The sequence below is a fragment of the Theropithecus gelada genome, chromosome 20, assembly GCF_003255815.1.
Source record: "Theropithecus gelada isolate Dixy chromosome 20, Tgel_1.0, whole genome shotgun sequence".
Taxonomy (NCBI): domain Eukaryota; kingdom Metazoa; phylum Chordata; class Mammalia; order Primates; family Cercopithecidae; genus Theropithecus; species Theropithecus gelada.
The window spans coordinates 23,636,598-23,655,818 of NC_037688.1; positions in this window are offsets into that span (position 1 = coordinate 23,636,598).

Consider the following 19,221-nt stretch of genomic DNA (forward strand, 5'->3'; position numbering starts at 1 on the left):
CTGACATTTTTCTGTTTACTCAATGGCCACAGAATCCACCCAGAATCAAGGAAAGGGACATATGCTACCCCTACTCTAACGATTTGTGATCACCTTGAATCTATCCCATGTCTCAACACTTAGTCATTAAGGAGACAGTAAGAGACTACCTTTGAACCCATTGATTGTTTAAATGATTGATTGATTAATTGGTTTACCAAATAGATACTAAACAACTGCCTGTGGTGGACAAAAGGGTATAATGGTTAGAAAGACAGTACCTGCGGGTTCCAGCCCCTGGTACTCACACTCTAATGGGACGGATAATAGTGAATGAGCAACACAGGGAGAGGGTAATCAGAGCCTGGGTGACAGTGAGAACATGAGTGAGCTGGTGAGACATAGGGTGTCAGGGAGGCCACACTGGACAGACTCATGAGGGAGGCAGTGATGAGGAAGTGGTCTTTCGGCTCCCTGTAAAGAGAAGGACAGAGGGGGAAGACACACTTTCCATAAAGCAGGGATAACAAGTCCCTAAACTCAGAAGTGGGATAGGACTTCACAAGTTGATGAAACCAAGAAAACAAAGTGCCAGAGCATAGTGGGATGGGGGAGGCAGCAGGGGTGTGGCCCCAGCAAACTCAGCTGAGTCGTACCACATCACCCAAGTCCTGATAGGCCAGAGAACTGTCGTTTCATCCTAATGAGCACAAACCAAAGTACACATTGAAGTAAATGAAAAACAGCTGAAGTTGAGATGGGCAGAGGCAAAAGAAAAAAATTCAGCCCTAGGTTTTTATGGTTTTGGGCAGAAGTGTGGCACAATCTAAATGTGTTTACTCCTTCAGTGGGTTAGCCACTAAACACTAATTTGAGCCAGGCATTAATCTCTCTGGTCCTATTTTCCACCATGGTAATGAAAGGGTTTGAAAGTTTGTAATGATTTTTTTCAGCTTTAGTATTCTCTGATTCTACATGTCTCTTTTTTATATTTAAAGAAGGGATTGGTTTCTTTCTTATACATAAAGAAATGGCTGGCTGCTTTATTTTACCAGCAAATACAATACCCCTCCTACTCGCCTCTCAACTCTGGCTTCATGAATGTATTTTCATGGACCCATGTGTCAACACAAACCCTGACCAAGACATTTTATCCCACAAAGAACGTTGTGTAGATTAAAGGAAGAAACAGAGATTAAAACATCGGGGCTTGCACATTCCGATGGTTCTTAACTTGATTTAAACTTTTGACCTCTAATGCTTCCCAGCTGTTTTGAAGTCACACATCCCGTGTTGATTAGACTCACTCCAAAAGTGATCCAAACAGAGGGGGTTGCTTCAGTGAACCATTACCCTGCCTGACTCTGGGATTTGCAGTTCCTGGCTGAAAGTGGTCACTGCCCCCACAAGCCCTTTGCTCTGTAACTCAGCCCAGCAGGAAGAGCTCCCGCACTCTCTCCCACCCTCTCTCTCTGCAGACAGAGGCCACCTTTTTAACAATTTGTTTTTACAATGCGAAAAAAGAGTGGGAGCAGGGGAAGAAACAGTGTTCCTGTCCCCCTCAAAATAACATAACCCAGGTGGTGGGAGTTAACTGGGAATGTGGAGGGTTCTGATTCCAAAGTACACATTGAAATAAATGAAAACCAACTGAAGTTGAGATGGGCAGAGGCAAAAAAAGAACATTCAGCCATAGGTTTTTATGGTTTTCTTTTTTGTATAAAATCCTAATCATGGGGGTGAACTCAGAAAGCATGTGGTTTCTTTTCATTTTTTTGAGATGGAGTTTCGCTCTTGTTGCCCAGACTGGAGTGCAGTGGTGCTATCTCTGCTCACTGCAACATCCACCTCCCGGGTTCAAGCGACTCTCCTGCCTCAGCCTCCCAAGTAGCTGGGATGACAGGCATGCACTACCACGCCCAGCTAATTTTTGTATGTTGAGTAGAGATGGGGTTTCACCATGTTAGTCAGGCTGGTCTCGAACTCCCGACCTCAGGTGATCCGCCTGCCTCGGCCTCCCAAAGTGCTGGGATTACAGGCGTGAGTCACCATGCCTGGCCGCACGTGGTTTCTTAAGATAAATTCTCTAACATGGAGGACAATGGACAGAATCTAGGAGGCAGCTGTCCCTATTGCTGGGAAATGGATTCTGCATGCCGGCCATGCCTGGTGACTTCTCAGTCCATCGCCAGGCCTGGGGTCCAGGTGCCTGTGGCCTGTATGAGTCAGGGGGAGAGTTAGGAGCTCCCGAGTTCCCCACAATCCGTCACCAAGGTGATGTCAGCAGGTGTAACTCTTTATTTCTTCTGCCATCATTTGTTTTTGTCATCATACCTTCTGGGACTTCCTGACACATCCGACACTGTCTTAGGTGTTCCTCTGTAAGCCAGAGTCTACCTACAGAGGGAAATCCAGGGGACGCAGTAGTGTTGGCGTCAGGCCCTGGTCCTCCAGGGAAAATCTCCAGCAAGGAGACCTGGCCGTTGCTTGAGGCTGTAGGTCTGCAACATTAATCAGCAGGCAGGAAGCCAAGGATTCAGCTAACACGTGCAGGGCATTTTGGACATCCAGCATGCACTCCATGGAAGGCATCTACTACATTCCTAGGGCGAGTGGGAGGCTTCTCTCCCCACCCCTACCCAGACCCCTAATGTGGCCCATCTTGTCAGCCAGTGCATACAAATTAATTCTGTGGGTAATTTTGATAGAAAATTTGATGAGTTGGCCAGAGAAACTTCAGTAGAGAAATTAAATTAAAAGTAGTAATTCCAAGAGAGGAGAAAATAAAATGACAGCTTTGATTATTTCAGCCACTTCAGGCCCAGGGCATTGGATGAAGATGACATTTTAGTTTTCTAACCCATTTCCTCATTTTGATTCTTTTTTAAAAATTGCCATTGCATCCAGATAGAGAATACTTGGTTCATCTTGGAACGTGCGTGAGCTGGAGGATGCTTCACTGCTTCATCTGTTCACTAGATGGCATGGCTCAGACCCACTGATTTGCACAGATTCAGCTGGGCTAAGAAAGTCCTGAGCACCTTCAGTCAAATACCCACTGCCTTTGTTAATTCATTTATGACAAACTGTGGGCCCCTAAGAGTAGAGGGAATCGGGATTCTCTGATTTGAAGCAGGAGTTATTGCTGGAGGAAAAATGTCTGCAACTGGATTAGGAAAAATTCACAGAGCCAGAGGGCACCTTGTAGATTCTCTTGTTCATCTTGTGGTTTACACACTTGTTTGAAGCAATAGAACACCTTCCTCAGCAAAAGCCAGTTATGCAGAGCTGAAAAAGTAATGCAAGTAATGGCAGACATATTGAAGTTGCTTTCTGAAACCCTTAGGAATTGGGAAATATTGACCGACCTTCCTTCCTTCCTTCCTTCCTTCCTTCCTTCCTTCCTTCCTTCCTTCCTTCCTTCCCTCCCTCCATCCTTCCCTCCCTCCCTCCCTCCCTTCCTTCCCTTTTCTTTCTCTTTCTTCTTTTCTCTCTCTCCTTCCTTTCTTCCTCCTTTCTTTTTTCTTTCTCTTTCTTGCTTCCTTTCTCTATCTCCTTCCTCCCCTCCTTCTTTCTCTTTCTTCTTCTTCTTTTTTTTTTTCCTTTTATTTTCCAGCATTAGAAACTGAGGACTAGATAGGGCAAGATGTCCATGGAATATCTTGGTCCACAAGCAATCCACTGAATGATTTTTCTGTGAAACCACTACTTTATTTATTTAAAACCCTCAAGTTCCTATAAAAGGAGTTTCCAGAGCAAATTGTTTTAAGTTTCCTAGAGCAACATTGTGGATGGGTACACACATTTGCCAAATTCGCAGAATGTTTGTTTCATTAAGTGTGTTGACACTGATCATAAACTCAAGCAGGGCAAAGATGACAAGGAGTGTGTGAACTCTGGGCCAGACAATAGACACACACTTTTATGCATCATTTTATTTTTCTTTACAAGAACCCTATGAGATTGGTATTTCTATCTGTACTTTATAGATGAGGGAAAGTCAATTTTGACTTTAAGCTTTTTGTACCAATGAGTATATTAAGGTATGGGTGAAAGTCTTATAACAAAGAGACTCTAAGACACAATGGCTTGAATACAGGAAAAGTTTACTCCTTTGACTTCCATAGGAAGGTGATGTAGGATGGCCAAGTGTAGCTGGGTCTGTCACAACATGTGGTTTCCATCCCTCCATCCACTGTGGCATTTCCAGGTCATGTCATCTCCCAACCAGCCAAGAAGCCAAAGAGCCAGTAAATGATAGGAATAATATTTGAACCAAGACTTATGTAATTCTAAAGTCTGATGTCAACTAACCACAGAACTAAACCGCCACCATTACACCCCCAATCACTAAAGACCAAATATAGTAATAATGCCACCATTTTAGGTGTTATCATTGGTTGTGGTAACTAGCCTTCAAGATGTCTCCTAATGATTCTTACCTCCTACTATTCTACCCTTGTTCCCTTCCACACTGAATAAGGCTGACTTGTGTAGTAAATTGTATAGTGCAGATATTGGGGATATGATAGAGAATGTCTTTTGATGAGGCTAAGTCCCAAAAATTATCGCAGTTCCTGGTAAGCTCTTTCTTGAATCACTAGCTCCAGGGAAGCCAGCTGCCATGTTGTAAGGATACTCAAGCAGCACTATGGACAGTTCCACATAGGGTGGTACCCAGACCTCCCACCAGCAACCAGCACCAACTTGCCAGCCATAGAAGTGAGCTACCTTGGAAGCAGATTCTCCAATCCAGTCAAGCCCCTAGAGAATTGTAGCCCAGATCCAAATCTTGATTATAACTTTGTGAGAATCCATGAACCAGAACCAATTAGAAAAGGTGCACCCAAAGAAACAATATGTGATAATAAATGCCTATTTCTGTTTTATGCCACTAAGTTTCACAATACTTTATCATATAGCAATAGATAAAATATTAGTACGATTGCTATATTAAGAGGATGCAATTTTTTTGGACCAAACTCTTGCAACCTCCTCAGGAAAGTCTTAATGGAGTCTACCAGGGAGGGAGTTGTTCCTTCTTCCTCTGTGTCCTGGCTCCTTTCTCCTACCATATGTCACTTAAAACTGAAGTTTGTAATTTTACAAGTCAGTTTCCTTCTTTAGACTGTACATTTCCCTATAACAGGAAACAAGTCTTGTGTTTGGATTCATCTCCCCCATGCCTAATAGTGCTGAATTAAAGTTATGTTTAAATGAACAACTAAAACCTACTTATCCTTCAACTCATTTGCATTATACTATTATGTACATATTTTCTTTAGATGTAGGCTCTAAAAACATTGTGTTGCCTTTTACATGAAGCCTCTCAGTCACTTCTTTGTCTCAGTAACAGGCATTCAAAAATACTCTGTATAAATAAAAGTTAAATCTCCTAAGGGCCAGAGATCATGCTGTTTTAGGAGCTTTTACAAACAGTTGGCACCTCCTTATTCTTGAAAATCAGGCTCGAAATCTCATCAAAACAAACATCCCCTGGAGACTCCCAGAGCTGAAGAGAACGCTTTTTTTGTTGTTTGGTTGGTTTTTTTTTTTTTCTTTTGTTACATTTTCTATTACCCCATTTTGAAGAGGAGAGAGGAAAGTCTGCCATGAACCCTCCAAGCCCAGGGCTCTCCTGTTACTGGCCCAGGTGAGTTCACTTTCTGATGAACCCACTTTGTTTCTGACGACACCTCATCTCTAAGAAAGCATCCAGCCTTCTAGATAACATCTTACAAATGTATGCAAAATGCGTTTCATCTAAATTTCCTTCCACTGCACTTAATTTAAAACCACTTAAAAGGGGAATTGAAACAATTTCTTCATCCTTTTTAAGCCTACATAGTTCTCAATCTTCAGACTCAAGGAGATTTGGGAAATTTGTGTAAGTTACACAGAATTGAGTGTTGGTTCAACAAAGAAAAAGTTGAAATGTTTTCAGGCATGATTGTGGCTTTGCAAATGAGAAAACAGCATATTTTGTCATGGTCCCTGTCATTCCATTGCTGAGAGAAACATTGATAGAGTTTCTCATTTGTATCCATGTTCCTATCTTGACTGAGCCATTGCTCAGAGATTCCAGTCTGAGCTAATCTGCAACCTCTCTCCTTCAAAGACTGTAAAGGATTTGTTGCATGTTTAGATTAAGTAACAATAAGGAGAAGATTTCCTTTTTTGCATGGTTTTGAGGGGGACCATAATGGACTCACATGGGACAGTGAGTATATAGCAAAGATCATGGTTATGAAAGAGTCATGCATCAATGCATCATTAGAGAGAGAGGGGATATTAGTCTTACCCCCATTGCCTCCTCCCTAAATACGCTATATAGTGCCTCCCAAGTGGGAAGTATTAATATCTTGATTATAAACAATTTCTATGCTTACTGAGATTTAAGACTGTATCGAGCCACACCACTGAACAACACTGTGGGTTTTGTTTTGGCTTGATTTGTTTGTTTTCTTAGGAAAAATACTTAACTACATTAAATTTCTGCATTGATTACAAGATGCATCCAGATTTCCAAAACATCATAAAAACAGAAAACAAATGTTGTCATATATTTAAGAATGTTTGGTGAATTCTGTGGGAGACCAAGACTCCTTGTTCCTGGAGTGATCAGGCAGACAGTAGATGGAGGTCAACTCACTGGAAAAGGGTTTTGTGGGCTTGTGAACGTGTCTGCTTCCAACACAGACTGAAAGGTTCTCCAGGAAAAGGACGATGTCATGTCCATGCTGGCTTCCCAGCCACTGACTCAATGTTGAGTATCCAGAGTCACTCAATGATTATTTGTTGAATTAATTAAGAATTAGAGATCAGAGAGACCTCCCTGATCCCTTACAATTTCTACTCGTGCCTTCATTATCTCTCCACCGTTGCAAGCACTGAATGAGATTATGGACATAAGAGTTCTGGTGCCAGGTAAGTTCTCAGTAAACAAATGTTAGTTCCCTCAATTTTTTTTTTTTTTTTTTTTTGTTCTCATACTCCCCCTACCCTTCTGTATTCTTTGCCTACTCAGGATCTTTCAATAGAAATTAAACTTTGCAGGCAAACTCCCCAGGGCCTTCTAGGTGACATATTCTTTCTTGAAAAAATGAATTTATTGACTTGTCTGCCTCTGAAGAGCACAAAGTACAGCTCTCTTTGCAGGGAGCATGGACACAGCTTGAGTTGGAGCTGGAAGAGAATGTGCTCTGTTGGGCTGGGTGGGGGCTGTAGTCATTCCCACAGAAGGCCTCCTTCCAACTTCCTTCCCTCCAGGTCTTGCTTCCCAGTGGGGTGAGAATGGCTTTCACTACCCTAGATGATCTTGCATCACCTACCTACAAATGAAATTCAGGCTCCTAGGCATGGTACTCAAGGTCCTTTGGCCTTAGTTGCATATTTAGCTTTGTCCTCACACTGTCTCTATCACACGCCTAGAGTGTACAAGGTGCTTGATACATCCACATGGGAGGTGTGAAGAAAGAGTTTCCTCTTCCTGAGCCACACACCTCCATTTTCTCAAGGGCAGGTTTTGGAACCAGGGTGCCTATGGCCTGAAGACCAGCTCTAGCTTTCTCTGAGCTCTCACATTGTGCACCCTCACCTCTTTGCCATGATCATCATCTTCCAGCTGGAATGGTCTCTACTCACATCTTTCATCATCATGTGTCAGCCTGGTACAACTCACAACATGCCATCTCCCTCCTGAAGCTGATAGATGGCCCATTTCAGAGTAAAAACATTGCAGTAGCTTTGGTCTGACTGTTAATATGCTGATCTTATCACACTGTATGTATTGAGACATTACTATGTACTCAATAAATATGTACAATGATTATGTATCAATTAAAAAGAAATAATTAAATGAATTCACCCAGATAGAGGTTAATCTTGTATGTTGTGCTGGGGTGAGGGTCATTTTCCCAAAGTGCAATAGGAGCCACAGAAGAATTTAAAGCCTGGGGTGACAGTATTGGACTTGCATGTTAGATCACTCAAGCAGTGTTCTAGTGGACAGATGGTGTAAGGTAGAAATGAGGCAATGAAACAATTTAGGAGTGAATTGGGTTTGGATCTGTTGGCACTCAGGACCATCCTTTGCCTTTTCTTTGATCTTTGCTCCAGAGCTTCGGGGAGAAGCCAGGGTACTTGTTTTATTTCTCTTTCTATTTTTTCACTCTTTCTTTCCCTCCTCCCCTTCCATTCCTCTCTAAATAGATCTACCGTGGCTTTAGCTTCCACTAGATGATTCCAGATCCTATACTTTAGTAATGCCAACTCATCCCATTGCCTTTGAAATCTAAGGAGGTTCACAGCTTTCTGATGCTGTGAATCTCTATATTCTCTCACTTATTTGGATTCTCAGCTCTTCCTTCACTAGTGTAACCTAAATTCCTGTATTCAATTCCTCCTGTGTAAATACTTAGAATAATTTATATAATTCTACTTGGACATTGACTGAGAGAGCAGTCCATTGAAGCTGTATAGGTAAAAGATGTGAAAGCCACAGGGTTAAAGAAGAGGAGAAGGATTTGGGATATTCTTAATAAAAATCCTACTCAGAATTGCAAGGCCTTGTCCTCTTACCCCAAAATGTTTTTTTTTTTTTTTTTTTTTGTCATTATAACATTGCCACCATTTGGAATAATGTCCACTAGGTCTCAAATATCACTGGTCTTTTAAAGCCCCTTCTAGCATGTCATTCAGCCTACAGAGAATGATCCCAAGTCAGACATGAAGGCTTTACTTTCTCACCGACATTCATGTTTCAGTGAAATGAAACACATGGGAGATAAAAGAGCAAAACAGAATTGAGAAGAGAGAAAGAATGTTAACCTGCAAGTCAATTAACCATGTATTTTCATTTCTTTGTTTTGGCTCAGTTTCTAACAAGCTGTGTGATCTTGGATGTGTTACTTTCTTTCTGTGAGGCTTACTTTCTGCCACTTAAAGAGTATGATTCTAATGTACCTTTGAGTCCTGGTCAAAATTCACCACTATCTTTATTGTTCTGAGAGCCTGTCAGCCAGATCCATCCCCTTGACTCGATGAGTTCTTTCACTCCCTCTGCCTGACACATGATACTAAAGCCTGCATAAATGTTAGTAACCTTGTTTCCCTTTGAAAAGCTTTGAGAGTACAGATGGATTTTCCAGGCCCCATCTGAGCTTTGCACCCAGCAAATCAAATATCATACATTAAATATCCTTGGCACTCAGTGTAGAAAGAATCCTTAGCCAGACATCACAGGGAAGGTTGGTTTGTTCACCATCAAGCAGTTCAAAGTCAGCCCCTCTGTTTTTGAAATGAATGAACTTGCCTCTCACCGTCTGTTTTCTAGGACCTGGAATGATATACACTTTTATTTCCATTTGCAGCCTAATCTGTTCTGAGAAGTATGCATTGGAAACCAGGAAAGAAATGTCATCCTTTGGCTGGTTACCCTAAGATATCACTAACAACCTTTTTTATATTTTTAAATTTTTTTCTTTATTATAAATTATATATTCCCTTCTAAGAAATAGTTTCATTTAAATATATTCCTCTCTATGGGAGAATTTAAAAGTACATTTATTTCTAGGGTGACACTAGGATCCACACTAGTGATGGTGTCTACTATTTTATTCAGCAAAATTTCACTATGGCCTTCATGGAATCCTCATTATGTAGATGTTATTGTGGCTTTTGTTTAGATATTGATGACAACTTTTAAACTCCAAAAATAAATAGGCATTCTATGGAAGACAATTTGATTATTTTCAGGTTTTCTGAGATTAAGGATATGTGACTCCGTTTCTTAAGGATCCCAAATCTGAGTGGAGAAACAGAATTGTGAACAAGCATTTATCACGATGATGCAATAAGTACTATAATATTGGTGTATTTACAGTTATTGAATACCTCTGTGACTGTTTTCAGTCATCCTCCAAAGAGTGGCTACTGGTGGTCACTCACTGAATTGCAGGTATAAAAGCAATGAGAAGTTAGCTACAAGGATTTGAGACTAGAATTAGACCTTTACTTACCAAATTCTTGGCAAAGGAGCTATTCCATTTAGTTTTCCAATGTGAGTGCTCATATGCCTGCATTCTGAAACAGAGGCTCTCAATATTTTCAAAAAAATTGACCTTTTGACTTGAAGGCATGTCTCAAAAGTCATAAAAATGGAACATGCACTTCTGTCCCAGAAGTTTCTCTTGAAATAATTCACCTTAGTAAACCATAGATGCACTCAAAGTCATAATATACCAATAGTATAGTACTTATTGCATCATTGTGATAAATGATTATTCACAATTCTGTTTCTCCTATAAGATTTGAGATCCTCAAGAAGGATGTTCATTACAGTGTTTTTTAGGAAAAAGTCATCTAATTGTAAGATAGGAATTATGGTAAATTGATATGATGGAACACCATGGAGCAATGATGTATAAAAGAACTTAATGACAAGAAAAGAAACTTGTGATACATAGTTTAATAAAATAACAGATGATGAAATTCTGTAGGCAATGAGACTAAACTTAAAATATTTGTGGTTTGTATATCCTATCTATGGTAGATGTAGATGAATGCACACACATGTATTGAAAAAATATGAAAGAATATATGCTACTATTTAACACTGGTCATTTCTTGGTAGGGTTATTTCAAGTAACCTTTTTGTGAATATAATCTGCATTTTAAGGAAACTGCTTTTTTTTTTTTTTTTGAGATGGAGTCTTGCTCTGTTGCCCAGACTGGAGTGCAGTGGCGTGATCTCAGCTCACTGCAAGCTCCACCTCCCAGGTTCGCACCTTTCTCCTGCCTCAGCCTCCCAAGTAGCTGGGACTACAGGTGCCCACCACCGCGCCCGGCTAATTTTTTGTATTTTTAGTAGAGACAGGGTTTCACCGTGTTAGCCAGGATGGTCTTGATCTCCTGACCTCATGATCCACCTGTCTTGGCCTCCCCAAGTGCTGGGATTACAGGCGTGAGCCACTGCACCCGGCAGGAAATTGCTTTTAAAATCAGAATATGTATTGATTTAAAGAATGAGACTGACTTCTGTATATGCTGTAGGAATGTCAGTGGTGACGATTTGGTTGGCAGAACCATGTAAGAGGTGTTGAGTCTACAGGCTTCAGAAAGTCCCTGCAGAGTAAGTCCTGACCTTGACATAATTTGGGGCCATTTAGAGATGGACATTTCAATGCATCTGTGTATGTAAAGCTGAGGCAGGTTGTGATTTTTAAAAAATCCCCTTGGATGACATGAGATACTTGGTTAGATTTGATGTACTGACTAAGGACAGTCTTAACCAAATGGAGATTATGGGACAGAGGCTCATGTCAATGCTTCCATCTGCTTCATCTATTTTGGAAGGTACTGCTGTCCTGACAGGTGAGTCATCAGAATAACTTTGAAGGAAGACCATAAGGAAATGGCTCTGACCCAGCCTTCAGACTTCAGTACTGCTTTTCTGAATTGGGATTAACGTGGGCCAGATCTCCACTCTTCATGATGGAGATTGTAAATTACAGGCAGAATGATAGTGTACTTACTTCCTGAGACCAGCAAATCATGGTGCCCTACACATCTCAAAACAGTGTTCCAGGAGACACTTTTTAGAGGAAGAAATAGGGTAGTTCCTCTGCCAAGCTCAAATATGTTGTTTGAGCTTCTTTGTGGCCAAAAGTAAGTATAGGAAGGAAGATGTCCCCTCAGCCCCCTCCCTCCATGCTTAATGCTTATCCACTGTTCCCACCTTCCCACTGCATTTATTTATTTATTTATTGAGACATGGTTTCTGTCTGTCACCCACGCTGCAGTGCAGTGGCATGATCTTGGCTCACTGGAACCTCTTCCTCCCAAGATCCCTCCTGGGTTCAAGCGATTCCCCTGCCTCAGCCTCCCGAGTAGCTGGGATTATAGGGGCCTGCCACAATGCGCGGCTAATTTTTGTATTTTTAGTAGAGATGAGGTTTCACCATTTTGGCCAGGATGGTCTCAAACTCCTGACCACAAGTTATCAACCCACCTCAGCCTCCCACAGTGCTGGGATTCCAGGCATGAGCCACCACACCTGGCCCCACTCCTTTATTACCAACGAGGAGGAAGGAGTTGTCAACTGAATGAGCCCAGGAGCATCATTGAAACATGTTTTGCTAGTGGGTGTGGTGACTCTATTTAAAGCTCATCACTCCCATATTGGATTCACTCTCTTCAGTCACTTGCTATAAGCTAGAGCTGGGCCTATTCTTGGGGCCGGTTTTTTTTCCCTTTTCTACCTTCCCTGAGCATACAGCTAGGTGGATGGAGCCAGAGAATCTGATTTAGCTCACTGTGCTACCTGAAGCAAGTCTCTATCCTTCTCTGGACTGAAGCTTCCTAATCTATAAACTAGGGGCATGTACTTGGTCATCCAAACTTATCTTACCGTCAGAATTTCTCAAGCTATTGACATTCGGGGTTGGATAATTCTTTGGTGTGGGGGGCTCACTATATGTTATAGGAAGTTTATCAGCATCTCTTGCCATTCTTTGCCAACTAGATGCCAGTAGCACCCCCCTCTCTACTTTTGACAACCCAAACCATCCCGATATTGCCAATTGCCCCCAGAGGAGCAAAATGACCCCCAGTTGAGACTTACTGCCTTTCACTTATGAATTTCTGGGTACATTTCCACCTTCTGTTTTGCAGTATTGGGCAGTAACATCCATTTTTGATACAGGTGGGTGGATTTCTCCAGAAAAGCCACATCACAGATCTGGTTCAGTTCAGAATTCTCTTCTCAGCACACAGCCATGTTTAGAGTCCTGGATCACCTCTGGCAGGCTTCATATACCCTTCAAGGGCTAAGTTTCCTCTTAGATACCCTTAAACGACCTTAGATAATCAAAGCTGGCAGCTAGCCACCCCCAGGGGAGTCACAGCTCTAGGTTTTGTCTTGTTTCCTGGCCTCTGAGAGCCCATAGGGATTTTGGACTTGGCTCAGAGCCCACAGAGGGGAGAGGCCAATGTGGAGGCGAGAGCAGGGCAGCAACGAGAGCATGCAGGAGTGGGTCAGGAATTTCCTTAGTTTCATTGGAAACAGATGCCTGGCAGAGGTAGAGGGCTGGGGCCCTGTTTCAGGTCAGCGTGCTTGGAAGCTTCTCCTCCCATATCTCTTAACCTCCCCTCTTGTCCTCCCTACCCCACAAACACCACCAGATTATTATTTAAGAGGAGTGCTCTGGTTTAAGGGAAGTTAGGATTGTTGTGACACAGGAACAAAATCTGCTCTCCCGGGAACATGAACATGTGGGATGTGACGTATACACATATGATCACAGACCCATGGGATCAGAGAACCTCAGGGCAGGAGGGGCCTTTTGTGGTCCATGTTCAACACGTTTGTTTTAAAGATGAAGGTCGGTCTGAAATTGAGAATGGAGTCAATGAGCCCTGGTTGGTTGATTCTCAGGGCTTTCCTCTTCACTGCGCTGCCTCTGAGTCCTCTTTTTAAAATGTTAATTCATCGAGATAGAATTGAACACATCTGAGATCCCCAGCGTACACCTATAGCAGACATCACTAATTGATCACAGAACTCTTTCCTGCTGGACCTTGATGCTGTCTAATGATCCTTTATCCAAATAGCACTCTGGGTAGGCAGAGCCAATCAATCCAAGATGACATGTATTTGCCACACCTGCTAGAAACTTGTTCTGTCAGAATCTTTCTAGAAATGGATGGAAGCAAGGACCTGGGGGAATGTGGTTTCTTTTTTCTTTCTCTCTCTCTCTCTCTTTTTTCCCCCCCAGGTTGGAGTGCAGTGGTGCATTCTCTACCCACGGCAGCCTCTACCTCCCAGGCTCAAGGGATCCTCCTCCCCACTCAGGGCCCCAAGTATCTGGGACTATAGGCCTGCACCACTATGCCTGACTAATTTTCTTTTCTTTCTTTTCTTTTTAATTTTAATAGAGACAGGGTCTCACTGTGTTGCTCAGGCTGGTCTTGAGTTGCTGAGCTCAAACGATCTTCCCTCCTTGGTCTCTCAAAGTGCTGAGATTATAGGCATGAACCACTACACCTGGCTAGAATGTGGTTTCTTGGGTGATAGTTAAGACGAGAAGAATGCTGGTGAGTATTTTGGAGCAGAATGTGAGGCTACCAGTGGTCCCTGTTAATTTGAAACTGTCTTTAAAGAAAGGAAAAAAGAAAGTATGTCAGGAATATAGACTGTTTCTGGGCTTCTCAAACTTTAATGTGTACATGAATTGCCTTGGTGGGGAGATCTTTCTAAACTGCAGTAGGTCTGGGAGGGACCTGAGATTCTGCAGTTCTAACAAGCTTCTGGGTGATGCCGATGTGGCTGGTCTCTAGACCATCCACTGTGTATCAAGATGCTCATCCGACTGGTTGTTGTACCATTTAGGAAACTGTGGTTCCAAGAGGTCAAGGGAAAGAGAGTGAGGTCTGTTTCACCATCAGCTGTGCAAGTCGCTTGGAGTGAAGATTCTATTAACCTGGCTCATCCTTCTGCACATCTTTCTATAAACATCTGTCGACTTCCTTGCTTCCGTGTCAGTCTTCCATCTACCAGGCTGATTAATCTTAGGCATCTCAGAACTGATGTCTACTCCAGATCTGGCGTGTTCAGGCTCTGACCACAAGAAAGAACTATTAGTTGCTTTAACATGTCTGAGTCTTCTGTGACATCCTTAAAGATCCTGCTGGAGGTCACACCCCTCTGAGAACTGAACCTTAACCAAGGACAATAGAGTGAGCCAGTAAACACTTGAAAGGTCTATTTCCTTTGAGCAAACTTCATTTATTCACCAAAATCCTGCCATGGAGGGTCGGGGGAGGAATCTAACAGACATTAGACGGCCCTTCATGGCTTAAGAGAGAAAGAGAGAACTGTGGCCTCATTTTTTGTAAATGACCTGTGAGTTGAGAGAAAGTTTCAAAATGAGGCCAGGATAACAGAAAGGGGAGGAGTGGTGAGGAAGGGGCTTCTCCTTTATTTTTCCTAAGTAATTGAGACATTTCACCTTACTCGGACATAATTACGTTGTCACATGGAAGATGCTTCAAGTGATTAGTAACATAATTAGTCAAGCTTTTCTGCTCCCCGTGTCCTCAGCTAAAACACAGTCTTTATGTACAGTGCCCTTTGCAGTGCAGGACAAGCTATGACAAGGAACGCTTTCTTCTTTTTTATAATGGACAAAGAGACAAAAGGGAAACATGTGCAGGATCTTCCAGGGCTGCCTCAGAAAGGCTGCTGATCTGGTATCAGTAACAAATAAAAAGCAGATTTGAGAAAATATAACATAAGGAAGCATTTCATGTGGTTTTGGTCAAAGCGGTGGTTGCTGTTACCATTGTTGTTATTGGTATCATTAGTCATGGTAATATTTGTTCAGACTTGGTCTTTCTTTCCACAAACTCATCTCTGTGGAAAGAACAACCAAGTCTGAAGAAATTCACAGTCTTTACAGTCTTCCTCAGACATGGGCGAGCCTTAGAAATTTCAGCTGATTTTGCAGAGCACTTAAAAATGTCTCTTAATGCACCAAGTTCTGCTAAGAGAAGTAGAAATGTAAACGAGATCAAACAGACTCTGATCTCCTCCTCCTTTTTATTTTTCCAGAAAACACCTTGGCTATGGTGAGCCCCCCATTCATGGTGACTCAATAAGTGGGAATGGGTATTTATCCAGACAGTATCAGCTTGGGGATAGAATGCATCAAACAAGGTACCGTTTACTGAATATTTGATGAGGAGCTTCACTAAGGCCTATAAAGGACACATTATTAGTTCATCGAATGCTCAAAACCTTCTGGTATTATCAGAAGTTATTGAGAAGAGGCCAGGCGCGGTGGCTCAAGCCTGTAATCCCAGCACTTTGGGAGGCCGAGACGGGCGGATCACGAGGTCAGGAGATCGAGACCATCCTGGCTAACACGGTGAAACCCCGTCTCTACTAAAAATACAAAAAATTAGCCGGGCGAGGTGGCGGGCGCCTGTCGTCCCAGCTACTCGGGAGGCTGAGGCAGGAGAATGGCGTAAACCCGGGAGGCGGAGCTTGCAGTGAGCTGAGATCCGGCCACTGCACTCCAGCCTGGGCCACAGAGCGAGACTCCGTCTCAAAAAAAAAAAAAAAGTTATTGAGAAGAAAACCAGCTTCAGTGATAGTATGTGGCTAGAACATTTTTGATCTCAGATCTAAACTTAAATCTTGTTGGCTCCAAAGGTCAAGGTCTAATGATCATTCTGGTACAGTAGAGGGATTAGCATCATTTCCCAAGGTCAGCTCTCACCTTCAGTGTTAAGGGGACTGTCAGCTCCCCTCCACTTGCCAGATTTCTCTCTACTACTCCGGGACTCTGACGCTCTTGGATATCATTGTCTTGACATGGTCTCTTTCTCTTCTTTTTTATTTGACTTCCTGACTCTTTCGGCTATGGGGCCTAGTAGTGGTGGTGGGGAAGTGGAGGGCTGTGATACAATAAAGAGACAGTCGACTTTGGAATCATATCTATCTAGGTTGGAATCTAAGCTTTACTTAACTTGAGACAAAATACCTTATATTCCGGACCCTCAGTTTTTCAGTCTGTTAAATAGCAATAAACGTATGGATGAACAGACTGAAACATGGATGAATGGAAAGAGAGATGGATGAATTAATTCAAATCAAATCATTAATGTGAAGGTGATAGGCGAGAGGCTAAGGCACATTGGCATTAATGTGCATAAATGGGTAAGAGTAATAGTTGCTTTCGGCCGGGCGCGGTGGCTCAAGCCTGTAATCCCAGCACTTTGGGAGGCCGAGACAGGCGGATCACGAGGTCAGGAGATCGAGACCATCCTGGCTAACACGGTGAAACCCTGTCTCTACTAAAAATACAAAAAACTAGCCGGGCGAGGTGGCGGGCGCCTGTAGTCCCAGCTACTCCGGAGGCTGAGGCAGGAGAATGGCGTAAACCTGGGAGGCGGAGCTTGCAGTGAGCTGAGATCCGGCCACTGCACTCCAGCCTGGGCGACAGACCTAGACTCCGTCTCAAAAAAAAAAAAAAAAAAAAATAGTTGCTTTCAAGGGAATAAGGTGCCATATCTCATTTAGGATGAAAGGGCCTTGGAGTGCCAGGCAGCAGAGAAACAAGGTTGAGATGCAGCTGCCCTGGCTTTGTAGTAAATTTTGTCTCATGTCAACATTTACCAAGTTTGTGCCAAGGATCATGAGCTAGATGCTTCATCAAAAGAGGGTTCCATGGTCCAAAGGTGTTCGGGAAATGTAACCAGTTATTGAAGATTCATATATATAAGAGGGTATTAAAACCTTTGAGAAGTCTTACAGACATATTAATAATATATAATAATAATTTTATGATATAAAATCCAGTGATTCTGAAAACTTTGTCCACAGAGCCTATCTGCTCCATACTGCTTAGTAACTTCAAGAACTACATTCTGTAGTGTCTGCATTTTCGGGACCATGGTTGAGATGACATAACGGTCTCAATGCTGGGTCTATTTGCATGGATTGGTGGTCGTTAGGATTCACACACATGCTGTGGATGTATTCTCCCAAATAATCATGTGATAGAATCAGGACTGGCATCACTCTCTCTGTGTGACAGATGAATGCTTGGGACTCAGCGGGGTAGAGTGAGGTGTCTGAGCGCACCGTGGGCAAGTTGGATTCTGGCCTAGGTCATCCAGTGTCAAGCTGGTTCTCTCAGAACCACGTGTGCTCCTGCCATGTGGCCACAGAGATCTTCGTTGTCTGTTTGGCTCTCTCTTGATGCCAGATCTATTCAAATAGGTCTGGGAAGCCTCATGCAGTTCACTTTGTGTGTGTAGAAATACCGAGTGCACTTCATAGTCTGACGAGCAGCTCTCCAGCCAAGGATAATACAGTAAGAGAGAATGATCACACTAACAAAGGCAATAATTACCCCATTCAGGACTTGTAGAGCACTTTGCAGTTTTATGAGCACTTTCATGCATGGTATCCCTTCTGATCATCTCGGCAACCCAATTCACACGCCCGGCTGGCAATTTTTATCCTTATTCGACAAGGAAGGAAACCAAGGTGCAGGGAGGTTAAGGATAGAGCAGAAACTTACACAGCAAGCCAGTGAGTGAGCCAGTCATCCAATTCTGCCTCCTTTTTTGTGACTATTTCTAATATTTGAGTTGGCATTCACCAGAGAAGCATGGTGGAAACAAAACTTTACTTTGCCAAGGTCTATCTTCCTTTCTCCTTCCAACTTCTGTTCTTTCCTCCTTTCATCCTTGAAAATGAAAGTTTCAAAATATAGAAATATTCAAATAAAAGAGAACAATGATCTGTAATCCCACCATCCAGAGATAACTACTGTGTATTTGCTTCTAGTAATTGTTTTATGCACATTTGCCTGTTACCACATTTTCCTCAAAGCGTAATATTAAACATCTGTGAAGAATTACATTTTATCTTTCTTTACATCACCCATCTCTTGTTGGGCATTTAGAATGTTTTAACATTTTCTGAAATTTAAATAACATGATAAACATCATTATACAGAAATCTTTGTGCACTTTAAAAATATCATCCTTGAGATAAGTTTCTTGAGTGAAATTTCAGAGTCAGAATGTTTCTACATATTTAAGATAGATATTCTAAACTGCCATCTAGAAAAGTTTTACTAATTTCAAAGTCTCCCCATCCCCTTGAACAACTATGTTTTGACCTTTTAAAATTTCACATGCACTGTTTTAATTTCAATTTCTTTAATTATCCATTTAGGTTATCATCTTTTTGTAAATATTCATTTTTGGTTGGTCATTTTTGTTTCTACTTTTGTCCATTTCTTGATCATGACATTTGACTAATATTATTATTATTATTATTTTAATTGGGCTATGTTTTTGATACTCATTTCTTAGAAGCACTTATATATTAAGGAAACTAATACTTACATTGCAAATAATGTTTTTCATTAGGCTGAAATCATGAGTTGAAAACACCGTGAGTCATATTTTTAGTTGGTGGTGGAGCTTATAGGAAGGAAGACTTCAGCCCATTGTTAAAAAGAAATTTCTAATAATGAGTGAAAGTTATATGAGGATGGGGTTGGTGGCCTCGTAAACAACCCAATTTCTTGGAAAGGTAAACCAAGACTCAGAGAGGTCCAATAACTTGCCATGGGTCACACAGCAAAAAGTGTCAGAAGTGAGATTTAAACCCATGTCCATCTATCTCCAACTTCTGTGTTCTTTCTACTGTGTGGCATCTTT